The 19,119-nt window shown below is 44.2% G+C and overlaps 1 long non-coding RNA gene across 1 annotated transcript; it reads right to left on the bottom strand.

Moving 5' to 3' along the window:
• Positions 1-1,368: 1,368 nt before the first annotated feature.
• Positions 1,369-18,179, bottom strand: LOC132015403 (uncharacterized). Its single transcript, XR_009403664.1, has 4 exons — positions 17,880-18,179; positions 17,496-17,579; positions 13,811-13,970; positions 1,369-1,522 (listed from the first exon to the last, which is right to left on the bottom strand). It is a non-coding gene; the product is annotated as an uncharacterized LOC132015403 (long non-coding RNA).
• Positions 18,180-19,119: the final 940 nt, after the last annotated feature.

Below are 19,119 nucleotides of genomic sequence, written 5' to 3'. Positions count from 1 at the left end.
CACAGTCTTGGTTTAATAATTAAGACATCCAGTCAATATATAAATCTATAAATGCTTATTCTAAATGAAAGCATTAAATGAAATAACATTTTATTCTCGATTTAAAAGGAACACCTCCTTCCTTCCCCCAGCTCAGGCCAGTGGCAAGGGAGAATCCGCAGTTGCAGGAGGGCAGACTTCCCGTCTGATTTCCAGCCCAGGGGTTCTGCTCCTCTCCTGCTCATCCTACTGGGGCTGCAAGGGTTAGAGCACAAAGAGGAAGAAGAGGTAAGGGGAGCAGAAAATTCTTACTTGCCAGATACTCTGGGGGTGATTTAGTATATGAATTTCCTAAGATTCGGCATGTGTTTAAAACTGATTGCTTTGGGGTGTGTATGTGGGGCAGAGGGTTGTCATTCATAGAGACACCCCTGCCCCCCATCACTGGGGATCTTTCCTGTGTCATTCTCTTCACAGGGTGAATGAGTCCCGATTGGTTACTTACTTCTCCTTCAGCTCCATCTGAAGCGACCTCCATCTTCTCTGTAGCTACATGTTTTTTCTTCCAGGGCACCTCTCAGATAAGGCTTAAGGCGACCCCCACAAGGCTGTCCAGTAAGGGCAATCTTGACTCCACCATCGAAGCAGCCAGCCAAACTGTCTCTCCCCCTTTAGCTGAGAGTCAGAGTCTGGAGGACTACGCTTCCTGGGCAATAGTTTTCCCACAGCAGACTCCTGAAGTGGTTTTGTGGAGGGCCCTTTCCAACCAGACATTGAGGGAAAGACAGGCCTCCCCTAGGCCATCTCCCCTGGGGGAGGGGCAGCATTCATTCATAGCAAACCAACACCCCTCTCCAAAAATGCTCTCTTCCTGATTTCCCACTTCTACCCTTATATACTCTTACCAAGGGTGAATTCCTTAAGATTTATAAAACTGAGTTCCCCCCTCCTCTCCCCACCCCCTCCAAGACCTTTTTTAAAGCCTGTATGACAGTCTGGTGTTCACGTCTTCAGTTGACAAAAAATTCTGTTTTAATATACCAGTGTTCACAAGAATGTTCTAATTCAATCCTAAGATTTCAGAGAATGAAGATATATGTCAGGTATTGGATGCTCCAGACTTTAATAAAAGTTACAGATCCTCGGTGTAACCCAAAGGTAATACAAATGTGATTATAAATTCAAGAATGCAAAAGAAAAAAAATATCAGAAAGACAATGCCCACAAGCTACTTACGGTTCTGTTACTGTCCTATTAAGCAAATCAGTATCAAAGAAAGTATGGTGAGAACATGGTCGCTGCAGAAATTATTTACTTTTACCAAACAGTCATTGTTTTCACGCCTGTTCATCTTCTTAACACTATATTTGCTGCCTCCCCAGAGACAGCCTTGTCAATTACATGGTCTTTCTTTCACACTTACGTCAAGGCCAAAAGTAAACTGTTCCAAGCACAATGCAACAGCCTGTTTCTTTTGAAGCAAATAAAATAGGGCCATCATTTTCAATCTTGTCTTTTTTTTTCTTTTTTTTTTTCTTTTTGCCTGAAATGTGACAGGATAAGAATTAGGCTAAAGAGAAAAGCATGAAGAAACATTTTCTTCCAAGAGGCTGAATGGCACTATCTTAACAATACACTTCCTGAAGGGTAAGCAGTGAGTTCTTTTGTTTACTAAAATACCTCAATCAATTTTTCTTTTAATGACTTTCATCACCACTACCTACATAGTGCTGAAGGACATTTCGGTCCTGAATCGTATCTTTCCTCATGTTCTTTATTGTTCAGAACAAGCACGCACCGTGGTCATGTGATATTCCTTATTAGCTGTAACTGAAGCTTAACGGATATAATTAATGGATTAGTGCAACCCTCTCTTTAGTTCCTTGGTTCCTTTTATTCTTAAAGAGATGAATTCTAATAGTGGCATTATCAGATTCTAAATACAGTAGAGACAGATTAGAAGTATGAAATGCCCCTTATGACTTACCATGTGGCTTATTGTAGTAATAGAATAAATGTCTGTCCAGAGGGATATTGTCAGATTTTTAGCACTTCCCCTTGACTATCCTTGGAAAGTAGAAATCTTGGTTCCAATATCCTCCTAAGCCACATCCTCGCTGTGTGAGATTGACTAGTCACTTATTCTCTCAATAATGTCATCTGTAAAATTACCCCAGCAAGAACTGTCCAGCCTGCATAATTTCTTAAGTCAATTATGCTCCTGCAAACTTTGATGTTTTGATGTTACACTGCATTCCTAGCGTTTACCTAGGGCTTAAAAAAATGTATGGTACAATTATGGGTAATCTTTATCTTATTTATTTATCTACTATTTCCTCAGGTTTCTATAATGAACAGGAAATATAATAAGAAGAAAGTTACTTAAAAGAATAAAAGAAAAAAATGTAAAATTAACAAAAATACATTTGAGGGTCTTATCTACCCCCCACCCTCACCCAATTACTTTTTAAAATTCAAAACAGGGACATCTGGCTGGCTCAGGGCATAGAGCACATAACTCTTGATCTTCGGGATCTGGGGTTCAAGCCCCATGTTGGGGGTAGAAATTACTTAAAACACAAATTAATTAATTTTTTAAAAACCCACAAATTAATTAATTAAAAAAGTAAAATTCAGAGCAACGTGATGTGTAGAGATTACCAAGATATATCTGAGATCTCTAATCCCAAGAATCCAGATGTAGCATTTGTATCAGATGTTAATAACATTTGTAGAAAGTCTATATGTGGAAAAAGTGAATGAGCAAAAAAAAAAAAAAAAAAAGTAAAACAAATTACAAGCTATCCTGATTCCCAGTGCCCCAGACTGATCAGCAAACCTGGGCTCAACCCAGTTTGATTTAACCAACATGTACTGAGTCCAAGGCACAGCCAAGTGAAGAGGAATGGGGAGATGATGGTAGAATAATGGTAGATGGCAGATAATAAAACTCCCAAACTCATCAGATGGGCAAATGTGCTAGACAGAGGCAGACATGAGACCCTGGAAAATACTACCTAATTCTGACTGGAAAGGTCAAAGGCTTGGGATGCTCTGCTAAGGGGCTTATACTCTAGGGTGGTCTGTGCTCCGTGTTCTTGAACAAATTATTTAGCCTCTCTGGGCATCTGTTTTCTCAGATGAAAACTAGAAAGACTGGATTTTTAAATTTCTAATCACATCCGTCTGTACACTTCCAGGAGTCTATGATTTTAGGGTGTGACAATGATGAGGCTCCTTTATCTAGAACTTCTTTTGCCTGCTTGCCCTAGATTCCAGACCACTCACTGATGTTGTCAGGCTCTGTAACCAAATCCAGCTCTGGGGTGCATCTCCTCCTCTCTTTGCATTGCTTCCTGACTAGTAAACTATGGACGCCCCCAAGTTGCAGATAGAAAACGCAGTGTTTGAATGGGGTTTGTGCAGTCACGCAGATCTGGTTCAGAGCTCCCACTTTTTCATTATTTCTCTTTAAGGCGTATTGATTAAATGTGAGGTGGAGCGGGAGGCAAATGTAAAAACTTGTTAAATTAGCTGTTTTTAGCATTAACTGGCTTTGGCCGTCATTCTAACTTAAAGGCATCCAGAGTGCTCATACCTTCTTTTTAGTCATAGTGATTTTTCAAGTTTCTGTGAATTTTACACATTAACCTTGAAGCCACATGCTTTTCCGACATTCTTTGAATTCCGTAAATAGATCTAGGGGGTTGGATTCAGGGCTGGCTTTTATGAGCATTACACTCTCAGCAAATCACAGCCACTTTCCTTTCTTTTTTAAAGAGCATTATTATTGGATCCATTCAAAGGGGAAAAGCATATAGCCTGCATTTATGACCCACTCAAGACAAATACCAGAACAAGTTATAAATGTACATGAAGCCATCTTCCTGTTATTCAAACACATGTGAAAGTAATGTTTTAATTTATTCATCCATTTAATTAAAAAAATGTTCATTGAGATCCTGCTGGGTGAAAGGCAAAACATCATTAAACAAAATGACCCATCCTTTCCTGGGAATTTATTTTTTTTCTTGTGACATTAAAATGATTCAGCCCTTAAAAATTCTCCAGAAACTGCAGGGGCATGAGGCTGTTGGATGAATCCTAAAGCTGAAAGGAAAACAAATGACTAGAATGTGAAAGAGAAAAGGAAGCTTGAGCAGGGTTTCTCAACTTTAGAGCTATTGACATCCGGGGCTGGATAATTTTTTGTTGGGGAGACTGTTCTGCGTTTTGTAGGATGTTTAACAGCATCCCTGGCATCCACTTACTATATGCCAGTAACACCCCATCACCCACCTCCACCCCCAGTTGCAGCACCCAGAAATGTCTCCAAACATTGCCACAGTTGCCTGGAGTCAGATTCACTCCTGGTCAAGAAGCACTGAGCTAGAATGATTCTGGTCATGTCCTATTCACCAAAGTTCATTCCTTCTGCTGCTTAGAGACGGTACCAAAACCCATGCACCTCCTTCTGTGTACACTTAAGATTTCACATAGAACAAATTGCATTCCTGCATCTCTAGCTCTGCCATCAAGGGGGGGTAGGCCCTTAATGAAAGGGACTGAAAAGGTGGCTACTGGCCCGCAGTCAGGATTAGAACTGAGTTTTGTACTAATACAGCCACACTGTCTGGTGCTGTGTCTCTCGTGACAGAGGTGGTAGGAGCAGTATGGGGGACTGCGATGTGGTGCCCTCAGGAACTTGAGGCTACAGGTGTCTTGGGAGTAAAATTCAGAAATGAACAGCTTCATGTATTGAATGGAAATGTGCAAAGAAACTTCTAGGACTGGTTGTCACGCCTGCAGTGTGGATAGAAATCACCTAGTAGCTTGTTGAAAATACAGATTCCTGGGCCCCACTGGCAGAAACTCTGATGTAACAGATGTAGGGAAGGCCTGGGTATCTGCATTTTTAAGACACATTCAAATGATCCTGATGCATATGGTCCCAGAACTTGTCTTTGGAAGACAGTGCCTTGAAGATGAAGAACAGCGTCCATTTTTGACTATGACCTGATTGGAGTCATTGCCATGTGTTAAGAAAGAATAAGCTCATCAGTGGGGGCAGAAAGGCAAGGTGAACTTGCCTATAATCATGTCAAGAAAGGAGAGTCCCTGGGCAAAGTGGACAGTCCCACATAAGGTCTAAAGGAGCGGATGACCCTGCCCAAGCACTTAGCTTGTCCCTCCCTTAAGTCAACTGGTGTCCCTGTTGTGGAGAAAAATGGTCTATGTCATTTTGGCCTAATGTCATTAAATATTCAAAATGTGTAAGTAGCTCCTTTTGCCTTCCCTGGGGTATGTCCTATGGCAACTCTCCTTGCTGTGACTTAATAAATGGATATTCTGATTGTATATATATCAGTCTGTGAGCCTGGGTAATGAGTCCTTCCCATAAAATGGTTCTATTCTCAGCATGCTGGCAAATCTCGGTTTCTAAGGCTGGAGTCAGAACTTGAACTGCAGTAAATTAACAAAGGTAAGACCAGTGGTAAAAAAAAAAAAAAAAAGCCTGGATCTGTAGCACTGGCCTATCTCCATGATGCAAATATTCATCCACCATGGCCAGTTTCAAGCTACTGGCCCAATGTCCGTTTCTGTGGAGTGAGGAGATAGCATGCCATTACGAAGTACTACTGCCATATGTATGCAAGCAATGTAAATAGTCTCAAGGTGTAGGTAGTAAAATAATTATGAAGGGGAGAATGTAGAGTAATTATTCTTTGTTTTTAATTTATTTAATATCATTGTAAGTTAATTTATATAACTTAATTTTAAATAATAGCTAACTTAAACAACCAATTTACAAAAATTCCTGGAGGTTTATCAATTGGCCCTGATGAGGTGGGACAGGTTGACTCCAGCATACCACCAGAAGACCAATCTGTGTGGACTCGTTTGGGTGAACAGGTCACCTTCCCGGGATGACATCTCTGTTTCAAATGTGCATATTCTCTAGAGTTTCTATGTGGATGCAGAACAGCGTCAATCTTATTACCCACTTGAGCTTAAAAATCAGCAACCCAAGCCCATTAATCTCTTAGATGTGTCTAATCCTTTTAAAGTGTGCAAAAAGCTGTCACACACATAATTTCAACCGATTTTGGTAACTATCTCGTGAACTGAGTACAACGATGTCTCCTTCTTTTTACAAATAAAGAAACTAAATAGGGAACAGCTTCATGTTCACAGTTGCTCACACTTAACCAACTAGTCTACAGAAGAGCAGAGAAGCAAGAAAACTACCATTTATTTGATGTCAGCCTTAGACCAGATGTCAACATCTTGTTTAATCCTCTAAGCAAACTTGCAATGTAGACATTATTGTGCAGATTTTAACTATGAGAAAATTGAACTCAGTGATATGATGTAACATATTCAAGATCATATTTCTGGTACGTCTAAGTCAGGATCAACTACATAGTACTTCTCAAACTCTACTACATCAGAGTCTCACCAGAATCTGCTAAAATACAGATTTTATGGCCCATACTCAAGGATTCTGATTCAGTAAATTGAGGGTCAAAGCTAAGAATTTGTATTTCTAACAAGACCTTGGGTAGGTACCCATGATGCCAGGCTGGTCCACTGTTGGAATAGCTCTAAGCTGTACCATGCAGCCCTATTAAGTGCTTCCTAGGAACCCAGGTGTCCCAACTCCTGGTCCTGTCCTCTGTCCACTGCAATACACTGCAACAGTTTCTTCTAACCTCTAAACTAGCCAAAGGATGACACTGTGTATATATTTATAAATGTTTATTACATATAATAAGTCAATGTTCTCATTTATAACAATTAATGTATATTTTCTTCTAATCAATTGACAAACACATAGTGGTTCTGAGCTTGTATATAGACTGATATTATATGGAAAATTTAATGGTCATGAAAACTATTGTATGAAAATATTTTAGAAACCTCCCATGGGGCTTTATTATTAAGTCTCTGGACAGTCCTAGAAATAAGAAATTTTAAGTCAAAATTCGTCATCAATAGTCCATGTAGGAAAAAAATCATGCATGTGTTGCAGAACTTCTGGAATCATCCATGGCAAAGTAGGTTCCTCCAACTTGCATTTTCAAATTTCAGTTTTGCTTCAGGGAAAACTGACTTCTTACTCTGCTGATATTTATACTTGGGAGAGCTGCACTAAGGCAATACTTAATGATAACATTAATTATAATATTTATAAGACATCTTTGCATGAGACTCTCCAATAACTGCAGTCATGTAATCTTTTTCTCAGTGTGGGCTCAAGAGAGATGGGGTTATCAACTCCATCTTTGAGATGACAAGCCTGCAATTCTACGCAGACCTTAGGCGTCTTGCTGAAGGTCATTCACAGACTTAGCGGGCAAAAGAGAATCAGGACGTAGACCTCAGGAATCCCACTCAGGATAGCCCCAGTTATACAACCACTGATTCATTTAACAGATGAAGACTGTCTGCACAGAGGGTCAGCATAAGTGTGAATGCCGAACAGGGAGATTCGAGCCAATCGGCTTGGTTACTTGGTAACAGCTCCAGGGAAAGGACAGGAGAGGAGTCAAACTCTTGTCTAAAATTAAACTATTGGTTTGAACCACTCATTTCTCTTTATTTTCATTATCACAGAAAAATATGAGTTGGCATTTATTCTTTCTAGCTTACCAAATCTGACCTGGGAGAACCTATTACAACTTCTGAAAATGGATGTTTTATTAAAATAGCTTTGGTTCAATGTATCATATTTGTACATGAACAGTTGGGAGGCCATTCAAATAACAGGGCCCCATGAATGCTTACTCAATTAAGATTATAATTTAATGATCTCTCTCAGTTTTTGCCCCACCCCCACTATTCTTCCCTTTGCCATCCTCTTAAAATACCAAGTATCCCCGGTGAGCATTCATTTTGTCCCCTGCTCAAGGGTGGTGCATCAACTCACTGTATCTTCCCAGAATGTTCATTTCACGGATGACTGAAAATAGTGACAGTGTTTTACCCCTTCCAAATGATGAGCGCCTTTATGACTTGAGGAACTTGGATTCTTTTTATGGTTCAGATCTCCATCGTTATGAGAAAGCATGAATCACATCCAGAGATTTCCAAAGTCTAGGCTTTACATTGGTGGGAAGTGTCCCTATTTATCAGGTGCCCAAGCCCATCCCTACAGGCTCAGGAAGAGGCTGGACACACGTTCATGGGCGCAGCCCTGGGTCTGAATTTGGGAGGAGGCGGAGTTCTCAGGCTGCAGTGAAAATCACTCTCAACTCTGCCCCCTCTTCTCCTCCCCTTGACACTGAATTAGTTCAGGCCGCTCTCCTGTCTACAACATGCCATGTGCCTCACATACTCGGGGGCCCCCATCAGCCCTCAAATGTGAATTGTTCTCGCTATTGCTTTGCAGTCTTTAAAGAGCATCGAGCTTCTCTCCCTCCTAATCAGCTTTCCTCTGCTGCAACATAGATGTCTTCAGGTTAAAAACCTTCCATGCTTAAAAACCTTCGATGGTTCTCTACTAGTTCCACGAATTTTTCGCGAAGTGTGTTACAATGACCCGGGGGCCTCTTCACACAACTGCACATTATCAGGATCCACCTGAAATCCAGTGTCTCAGACCCTTTAGGAGCTGGGCCTGAGAAGTGTACGAGGACAAACTCGACAGGTGTCTCTATTACAGTCTCTATTAATAGTGTAGGATAGAGGACCTGTAGGTTATTGTCCATATGCCTTTGGAGGACTTTTGTTACCTCTTAAAACTGGGCTCCGCTGTCTTTCCAGTCTTACCTCCTGCCACAAGGAATCGCTGATACTCCTTATCAGAAAAAAATCTGTGAAAGTCTTTGAAATGAGGTTAAAAAAAATTGGGGGCATCTTGTCTAGCATACCCCTTTGGGCTAGTCGTGCCTCTCGTTGGCATTGAGCTATTTTACAACTCTGCCTGTTCCATAAAATTGATAATGATGCATGGAAATGCACCTGAATCATGTCTAGTGGAAAACAGCTGATTCTTGCTCTGTGGATAAACCCCTTTTGCATCTGCTTGAAAGCTCACTTCAGCACTCCTCACTGCCCACTGTGTGGCTCTCTGAATTCTCCTTGGAGCCGGTTGTAACATCTTTCCGGTTTCCTCATTAATTAAAAATCAAATAAAATATTTGACATGTGTTCATTTCATATCTGCATGAGGGCTTGACTTCACCTTTCAAAGAATTATCCCTTAACACCAGAAACATGCTATAGTTTCTCCAGTGTCTCTGTGGTGGGGGGTATGGTTTCCTCTGCCTCCTGCCTGCCGGACCCATCAGTTTGTCCAGTAAAGTCCCTCTCACCCTTCAAGGTTCCGCAAAATTGTCAAGCATCAGCTTCTCTATCCAACTTCAAGCCTAACCCACTCATCCACCCATCCCCAACTGAGCCCGAGTCTCAGTGCCCTTCTACTCCTTGTTCCCAGCCTGTCTGAGCATTTCTCACATCAGATTCCAGGTGATACTTCCAGGAACTGCTCAAAGCCCAAGGGCACAAATATGACCACTTCTCTACTCAAGCCCCTCCAGACTTCATTTTCTTAATCTATAAAATGGGGATAATATCAGCACTGACTTCACAGGGCCACTGTCAGGGTTAAACGGGTTGATCCATGAAAACTCTTAGAGTGCCAGCTGGTGTATAGTCAGTTTTGAATAAATGTTAGCTATCACCATTTTTATATTATATTATATATGAATATAATATTATTTGATATATATTTATATTTATAAATTTTATTTATTTATAAATTTATAATTATATATTTATAATATAAATATACTATATATTTATATTATATTATATTTTTCTAATGAGTAGCTTTAGATCCCCCTTGTCGTAGGTGGCAGAAATTGCTAGCTGTCCACAAAATCTGCTTCCTGGGGCTCTATTTCTCAGCCCCCATTCTATGGGTATGATCAGAAATGGTATATGCACATTTCAAGTCTGGAGCATAAAAATTCCCATCTGTGCTCCTCCAAGCCATCCTCTTTCATGGGCTGCAATAGAGACTTCAGTGATGGGAATAACCTTGGAAACAAAATGTTAAAAATGGCAGATGTGCTGTCAGCCAGGTTCCTGAATGACTGCCTACAGCAGCACTCGCCCTTCCTCTCTCTGTCATTAACGCCGCAGAAACTACAGTATATTCCTCTGTAAGGTTTCCTTCTCCCAAGGCTTTGCTGAGCACAAAGATGGGTCCATTTTCTTCTAACACCAAATGGAAACAGAGGCTACTTAGACCATTTCCACAAGATGTTACAGTCCCTTTCATGATGCTTTTTTACTAGTCCAATGCACACATGCAATGGGTTTTTATAGGATGACAACCCTCTTTGTCAGGGCCAACCTTAGCCAAGGAGTTGCTGCACTTGTTCCAAAGTTACAACTGTTCGTGATTAGCTCTGGCAGTCCCTGCACAGAGCCAGGGGCATATGGGCTCCAAGTGTGTCTCTCATTTCAGGGTCTGCCACTTTACAGAACCAGAGGTACCGGCTCCCACTTTAGCTGGACGACCTGCCACCCAAAGAGTGAGACAGATTTTTGAATCTCGGGAAATACAAAGATCTCTTCACGCTTCTCTTGAAGGCTGCTCATTTATGTAATGAAGAGTGACCATCTACCGGCTTGTCTTTGAACCAAGTGATCTTCATGGTGGGACGATCGAGAAGCTAGAGTTTCAGGTTCAGCCTCCAGTGAGTACTGAGGCTGGATGCTGTCTTGCCCAGCACCCTTTCACATGATTACTATTACATCTTTTTTCTACAGTGAATATCTCAGCAACAGAAGTAATACATAGGATTTGGGGAAGAAAACACAATTACTATGTTTATAGGGGCCCAAGGAGGGTAGCTATTCCTGGACGCCCCTACTGGCTTTTGCTCCATACCCACACCCTTCCGGTAACTGTGAGGACTAGATGTGACGGTACAGTACAGCACTTCGATCAGCCCTTGGCACACGGTGAACCCTCAGGAGATGTCCCCTTCCGCCGTCATCCCGGGTGGAGGGCCATGACCTGTAGTCCTTGACTCTGGCATTGTCAGAGCAAGAATATGGACCACTGTGCAGGGTACATTCTCCAAAGTCTGTGTGGGAATAAAGGTCTCAGCCTTAAGGGGGTCCTCTGGTCCCCGCAGTAGAGACTTCAGTCGGGTGCTTTGTGAACTTCTGCCGAGTATTTCAGAGCAGGTACCGAAGGGGTAAAGCAGTTACTCAGGGGTATGTCCTTTCTGTCAGCCAGCCTGACGTCCACGAACACTTCTGCCCTCATCTTCCCTTCAGGGGGTCCTGCCCCTACATGCTTGTTGCCCTCCTCTTGCTCTCTCTCTCTCAGAAGCTGTGAGCGTGGGGGAGAAGACTGCAGTTTTGCCAACCCTTGGCAGGAATCTCTCTACTTTATTTCATTTAGAGGACGGATTCCACCAGGCCCTTCAGCTGTGCAGAGATAATGGCATAAAGCATTGTCTCTGCAATTAAGAGCCAGGCTAGTCAGCAGCGTCCTCATCAGAATGAGGTTTCTTTCCAAAAGGTAAAGAAGCAACTCTATTACTCTTGGCAATGACTCAGAGTGTGTGTGTGTGTGTGTGTGTGTGTGTGTGTGTGTGTGTGGCAGAGAGACAGAAGCAGGCAGCTGTGAGGGGAAAGGAGGGATAAATGCGTGTTCTATGCAATGAACACAGAAAATTTAAGCACCCTTTCACGATCCAGTTCTAGACCTAAACACCGTGTTATGAGAAGTCGGCCTCTCTGTGTGTGTGGTTTTTCCCCCGTCTGTGAGCATTTTATTTCCTCAGTCTGCTGGGCAGTTACTTAGAGAGCACTTTCCAGAGAGGATGATACAGCACAGTAAATGGCCCAAGGGACTGCTCTGTTCAAACCTAAATCAAAAGTCGTTAACACTGTCTGATGGCCATTTGGCAGACTCGGGGAAAAGCGTTCACAGCAGCAGCTACCACCTCCTCGGCTCCTGACAGCTCTGGCCTGAAGACCAGGTCAGAATTGACCCAGTCCTGTGCAACCAGAATTCTGCCTGCCAGCCCTGGAGAGCCACAGCTCCAGAGACCACACGGTCTGAAGGGGACCCGAGGCCTGACACGCCCATGCAGGGTCAGTGAGCTGGAAGAGCTGAGTATTTAGGAGCAGAAGATCATCTCATCACCACACTTATTGGGCCCCCAAAATGTCTACTTTAAATCTTTTTTTTTTTTAAGATTTTATTTATTTATTTGACAGAGATCACAAGTCGGCAGAGAGGCAGGCAGAGAGAAAGAGAGGAGGAAGCAGGCTTCCTGCCAAGCAGAGAGCCCGATGCCCCGATGCCGGGCTCTATCCCAGGACCCTGGGACCATAACCTGAGCCGAAGGCAGAGGCTTTAACCCACTCAGCCACCCAGGCACCCCTACTTTAAATCTTTTTTAGATACATCCCTACGTAAGAACAGGAGAACAAATATCTTTGCTCTCTTCATGCCTAATACATTAAAATATATTTATCAACTCAGAATGGACTGAAAATGATATATAATTGTCTGATATCTATCTATCAACTGGGTTTTAAGGCTTGGCTTATGAAGACTCCAATGAAGGAGGGGGACAGGAGAGAGAGTGTACAAATAGCTCTATTTTTAAATAAGTATAAATGTTGTTGAGCGCTAGAAGGGAGTTAACAGGGTACAGAGAGTGAGAGGAACAGGGGGAGGAAGCCGACGCTGCGCAAGGAGCCTTCGGAGCCGAGTCCTGAAGGACGGGAAGGAGGCAGCTTGGCCAAGAGGTAGGACAGCAGGGGTAGGGACTTGGATGCAGGAATGGGTTTAGTCCATTAAGGACCCCAAAAAACGCCCCAGGGTGACTGGCACTCGTTAGTCAGGAGGAGGGGGGTAAGCCAGAAGGGGAACACATAAGGGAGAGATAGGGGAAGCCAGGGTGAGCAAGCCGGGGCAAGCAAGCACCACGGCAAGAATGGACTGAAGCTACATGGGCACCATGTGGAGAAGAACTTTCCAGCAGTTCGAGCCATCCAGATGGAACGGCTGCTCTGGCAGACGAAGTGCCCAACCACCAAAGCTCATCTCCGCTGTTCTCAAAAATGTGCTGCTCCATTCCTCCAGTCTGGAGTTCAGCTTCAGGATTATCCTTATCACACGTCGTCTTGTTAGATTCAATCCCTCCCTCCGGCCTGACTGGCTCTTTCCAGATAAGCACGCCCCTGATGGTCTCATATGGAAGCCAAGGATGGAACTGTCTGCTAGAGCAGGGCTGAGCACAGCTGGCCGCTGAACCCGCCCTCCAGCAGAGGGGAGAGGCTGTGCTTAGGGCTGTGACGCAGAGCTGCTCGGGCTTTAGACAGGGAGCGGATGACCTTCACTCTCCGCAGTTCCTGACCGGGTCTACGAGATCTGTGTGCATACATCACAAAGGACAACACACATTCCGACACTAGTGGGTTTTTAGGGGAACGTGTCTTCATGAAGGTTCAATATGTAGATATGCAGAAAGCAAATTTCTTTTTTGGGGGGGTAGTATTTAAGCATAACATTTTTATTTTCATGAATCAATATTTCTTTTTATGTCAACAACCTATTTCTGAGAAGTGTCCGGTAGGCCTGCAATCTTGTCTATAATTGCTTCAGCATCTGGACCCTGGGGTTGGAGGCCAGCCAGGCAGCCACTCATCACCCAGGGAGAGGGGTGTGTGATAACTGTTATGCCATGGGTCCCTTTTCAATCCAGAAGATGTTTTCATTTTTGCTACCATTAGAATGTTCCTATTTAAGGAAGCCGAGCTTTCAAAACCAGCATTGTGAAGAAGCGCTTACCTTAAGCATGCATGCACCATAGGCAGAACCGGTTCTTTCTGGCCATTGTGGCACCTGCAGCCACAGGTCCCGTATTTTGCACTCTGGGCAAGTCCACCTGCGTTCCCACTGCTGGGGATCACCTGGAGCCGGGAGCCTCTGGCTTTGGAAACTCGTTCTCCTAAGTGCAGATGTTTACACTTTAGTTTCCTCATTTACAGAATTAAGAGACACAAGATTTGTCTCATCATAAAAATATTAATTTAAAAAAAAAATCCCGTCTGCTGAGTTTACAGAAGAGTTACAGAAGGCAGCTGCTAGTGGGCCCATGGGACCATGCAGCACACACGCTGCTGCCTCAGAGGGGACCCGCACTTGCCTCTCTGGGCTCCCGCTGCCCGTTCCCGCAGAGGCTTTTGTTAGCAGAAATCCCCCAGGTAAGGAATGGGCTGTGGTGAGGGGCCACTTCTGTGTGATTCTATTTCTCAAAGCCTGGTCCGCAGGTCACCTGCACCGGAATCACTTGGGGCAGGACTGGGGAGAGGCTTATTTGAAGTGAAGACGCCAGGACTCAAGCCCAGCCTAGTGAGGGAGCATCTCTGAGGCGGGAATCCAGGAGTCTGCTTTATTTGCTAAGTCACATATGTGAGTTTTAGATATACTGAAGATTGAGAACCACTAGTATTACTTTTCTTAGATGAGATTTTTGGTTTATTTTTAGTCTAGTAATTAAAGTAATGGCAGACAGTGCTTCCTCTATGTTAGTCATTGTTCTAAATACCTCTATTTACATACATACTAATTGGACCCTTACAAAACTGTATGGCACAAGTCTATTAGAATCCCCATTTTATAAGAATGGACAGAAATGCAGAGAGGCTAAGTAACTTGCTTAATATCACACAGCCAGGACTCAAACCCAGGCAGAGTCTGGTCCAGAGTCCACACATTTAACTCTAGACAGGCTATTTTATGCCTCGGTTTTGTATAATACGACCATATCCCCCCGTGCCGCACCCATATGGCAAACACCTCTTCTTTCAAAACTAACTTAGCCTATTTGCCTCTGTGAATCTTCTTCCTTCCCCCCATGAGGCAGAATACTTCCTTCTATCATGTGTGAAAGAGAAGATGGGAGCACAGGCAGGTAGCAGAGCTGCAATCTTGCCTCTTGGCCTTACCCCTGACACTGCGACATCTACTACTTGTTAGTATTGGCATCAAAACCACAGTTCCTGGGTTGTTAAAAGGGACCCTACCTCACAACATTCACTGGCACTGAGTTTGTCTGTCATTCAAACTGTGAAAACCCACGCCAGATTTCTTGGGCGTGAAGTAAAAGTTCCCCTCATTACTCATCAGAGAAGCTCCAGGTGAAAGGCTGACTCTTGTCTGTTGAAGAGGTGAATGAATGAAGGAATGAATGAACAAATGAATGAATGAATTCTGCATGTCATTCTCTGGTGTCTCATCAGTGCCCTGGGGAATCAAGCTTCCTGTTCTTATCACACCTCCTTTCCCTTAGCAAAGGTCCTGCTTTGCTAAGGAGGGTCATTACCCCTCCTTGGCAGGTGGAAATGTGTTGCCTCACATCCTGATGCCTCCTGTCACGTGGTGCTTTTATCCGAAGTAGACGACAAACCCTCCTGAATTGTCGGATCCATCCCACAATAGAGCTGGGACTTGGGCATTCTTATCATTCTCATTGTGTGTGCAGAACCAGTAGAACCGAGGGAAGGTTAATGAACCTGCTCAAGGTCACCACACCTGAGCAGCTCCGCCAACCTCGGAAGCACCTTCCTCACCCCCAGACTCTCCCTTCCGTCCCCCAGTCTGTCCCGCAGTCCAGGAGTCCTTCCCGCTCTCCTGGACCGCTACTGCCATTTGCTTCAGTGCCCACCAGCAAGCTCTGGTCACTGGTGCGTTTCCTGGTATCGGATACTCTTTCACTCCCAACAAGAACATTTCCAGCGTGACAATCACTCCATCCGCCCCTCAAAGCAGGAGCACTTGACAGGAGGATGGCGATTTTCCATGAGAACAATTATTTATGTGCACAAATAATCGTGCACATAATTGGCTAATGGAGAGTGCAATCGGCCACATGTGGGCATAATTAGCCACTTGCCCCTCATTTGGAGGGTATAATTATCAAAGCAGGCAATTTTATATCTGCGGATAATTGTACATGCAGAAGAGAATGGCGGAGAGGAAATCCGGTCCTTAATTACTTTTCATGTCATTATTTTCAGAAAAGCATTTGAAGATAAAGGTAACTTTCTGCTTGCAGTTGCCTGCTTGGATCAAGTGTCAGATCTAGTCGTGAGGAGAAGGCAGAGAGCAGGGCACAGGGAAGAATGCGCCAGGATTTTGTGTACGGAGCTGAAGTCTGAAGCTTCCTCGCCAGAAACACCCCAGCAGCCAATTACCCTGGACATTACACCGAGGCCCACCTAGTGGTCAGCCATCTGCCTACGCAGACAATAAAGCTCGGTTTTTATCCTTCTCCATTATTGTGTATCATTTTTACTTTAGCAGTTTTAACGTTTTCCTCACTTTGTGGTTTTATAATCTCAGAAACGCCAGTTGGCTTGGCACAGCAAGTGATTCTGTTCGCTGCTGGAAGTGGGTCATTTAAAATGCTTTAACAATACCTTTAACTAGTCATTCATCTGGGGATGTACACAGAATAATAAATTGAGAACACGTCTCTTTGTGGTTTTTCCAAGACGTTAGATGACAGAGATTTTAAAGTCTCTGCTGTGCCCCCTGCATTCTGGTTTAAACAGCTCTGCAAAAACTTTGCCACTCTCCCACTCAATCACACAAAAATACACTTGCTAACAGCAGATCCTAAAAATACATGTCACATGCGAGCACAAGGGAAATTATTTCTTAACATGAATTGACTCTTTAGGAATATGCAAGCTGAGTAATTTTTTAAAAAGAAACTCCAAATCTCCTATTACACTCTCCTTCATGTCCATCAGAGCCCTGTCTTTAAGGGGGAGGGGCTGGGATGCGCAGCGGCGGGGGGACAGGCTTTTTGGCATTAGAAAGGTGTGGGATTCAAGCTTAACTCTGCCACTTGCCAGATGTGTGAATCTGGGTAAGTTATTTAAAATTTCTGATTCCATTTCCTCCTCTGTTAAATGGGATGCTGTTCTGAAGGTTAAAAGGAATGCAGGTAAGGTACCTAACACAGTGCTAAGGGCTCAGATAGGTGGTACCTATTATGAATATTAAGAGCCTCAGTTTTTAATCCATAGCATCCCTAACCTGTATCAGTCACATGACACTGTATGTCCTATGTCCAGGCCTCGTCTCCTACTAAATGGATAGAAACGCTGTCTTACACGTCTTGAGAGTCCATCCAGCATCATGCCCGTAGAAGATGCTCAGCAACTTGCGATGGACGATGGCGCAGAACATCCCGACATCTCCCTCTGACATTCACTGACCTTGAGCACAATGTCACACTGCCCTCTATGGCTTCAGGACCTAGATCATAAGCTCCAGCCTCCACAACTGTCTCCACGGTCACCCTCCTAGCTGGAGGGGTCCTTCTAATGTCTGTGAGCACTCTCTGGCTTCAAGACCTCAGCCATCACTGCACTCGAGCCGCTCTTCAGACTTTGTTACCCCTCATCGCTGAGGCACTCAGGATCGTGAGTTTCCTTGGGCCTCGTCATGTCGCCTTCCTTACCTTCCACCTTGCAGGGCCCGGCCGTGCACACCTCTTCCTGGCTCTGCCTTCAATGCCTTCACGTCGATAGCTTGAAACTAGTCACTGTAGGAGAATTTATGCCACATGAGCCGCAAATACTACAAATCAAGGCTCCCCCCACCCCCACCCCAGGAAGGCCAGTGGTTAGCCATTTTCCAGTATAATACTGCACATGTGTGCATATATTTATAGATAAGCCCCAATCCCTTCTCAGCTCATTGTTGTCTATCATCCCCTGCTGACTCCTGACCTTCCTATTTTGTATTCCAGAGTCATCTCTCCCAATACACATAACTCCGTTCTTCCACACCATGTCCTCTGATGGTCTGCTCCTTCCCTTTTCCAGACTCTACTTGGGGGTACCTTGAACATTCTCCTCGGATCCCGTTCATTCCGTTTCCCATCTCTCATTAACTCCTCGTGCGCTCCCCTCAGCGGACAGCTCCTGATGTCTGCATCATAGGCAGTGTTTTAAATGTGGTAGACACTGTCTGTCTGCAGTTACTGTTCTGACATTCACATGATCTCTTTAAGAGAAGGAGAGAAAGGGGCGCCTGGGTGGCTCCGTGGGTTGAGCATCTGCCAGGGTCCTGGGATCCAGCCCCAGCTCTGCGTGGAGCCGCATTGGGCCGGTGGCGCAGCAGAGAGCCTGCTTCTTTCTTTCCCTCTGTGGGCTGCTCCCCCCACTTGTGCTCTCTTTCTTTGTCTGGCAAATAAATAAATAATATCTTTTTTTTTTTTAATGAAGATTTTATTTATTCATTTGAGACGGAGACAGCGAGCACAGGGGTGGAGGGGCAGAGGGAGAGAGAGAAGCAGGCTCTCCGCTGAGCCAGGAGCCAGACGTGGGGCTCCTGGGGCTCCATCCCAGGACTAGGAGATTATCATCTGAGCCAGAGGCAGGCACTTAACCATCTGAGCCACCCAGGTGTCCCTAAATATATAAAATCTAAAAAAAAAAAAAAAAGAAGAAGAAGAAGAAGAAGAAGAAGAGAGAAAGAGGGGTCACATGCAGGTCTTTTAATGGTTGGTCCGTTGATCCCTTCAGAATTTTTTAACTCAATATTAACACTAATGTAACGCTTCTGGCAGTGATTTTCACGTGGCATTTGACGCTGTTTTCACCCATTGCAGAATGGAGTTCTCTACTGCGCATGCTCGTACAGCCCTAACCCTCGTCAGCCTCGAAGTACCTACCAAAACGGTTACAGCTCTCCCCTGAGAGAAGAAAATCACAAGTATTGCGTTTCTTTAAAAATCACAAATCTAGGGGCGCCTGGGTGGCTCAGTTGGTTGAGCAACTGCCTTCGGCTCAGGTCACGGTCCTGGAGTCCCGGGATCGAGTCCCGCATCGGGCTCCCAGCTCCATGGGGAGTCTGCTTCTCCCTCTGACCTTCTCACCTCTCATGCTCTCTCTCACGGTCTCACTCTCAAATAAATAAATAAAATCTTAAAAAAAAAAAATCACAAATCTACAGTGAGGTGCTTACCCCAGAGTAGTGTTGCTCAAGGTTGTCCATACAGAGCCCACGACAGACGCTCAGTGTTCCTCTGGAACATTCGCTGAACCGGGGCCTGGGCCAGAGGGGGCGGAGGAGAAGAA

The sequence above is a fragment of the Mustela nigripes genome, chromosome 4 (genome assembly GCF_022355385.1).
Source record: "Mustela nigripes isolate SB6536 chromosome 4, MUSNIG.SB6536, whole genome shotgun sequence".
Taxonomy (NCBI): domain Eukaryota; kingdom Metazoa; phylum Chordata; class Mammalia; order Carnivora; family Mustelidae; genus Mustela; species Mustela nigripes.
The sequence above is the reverse complement of the archived record's forward strand: the minus strand, read 5'-3'. Positions and strand labels throughout refer to the sequence as shown.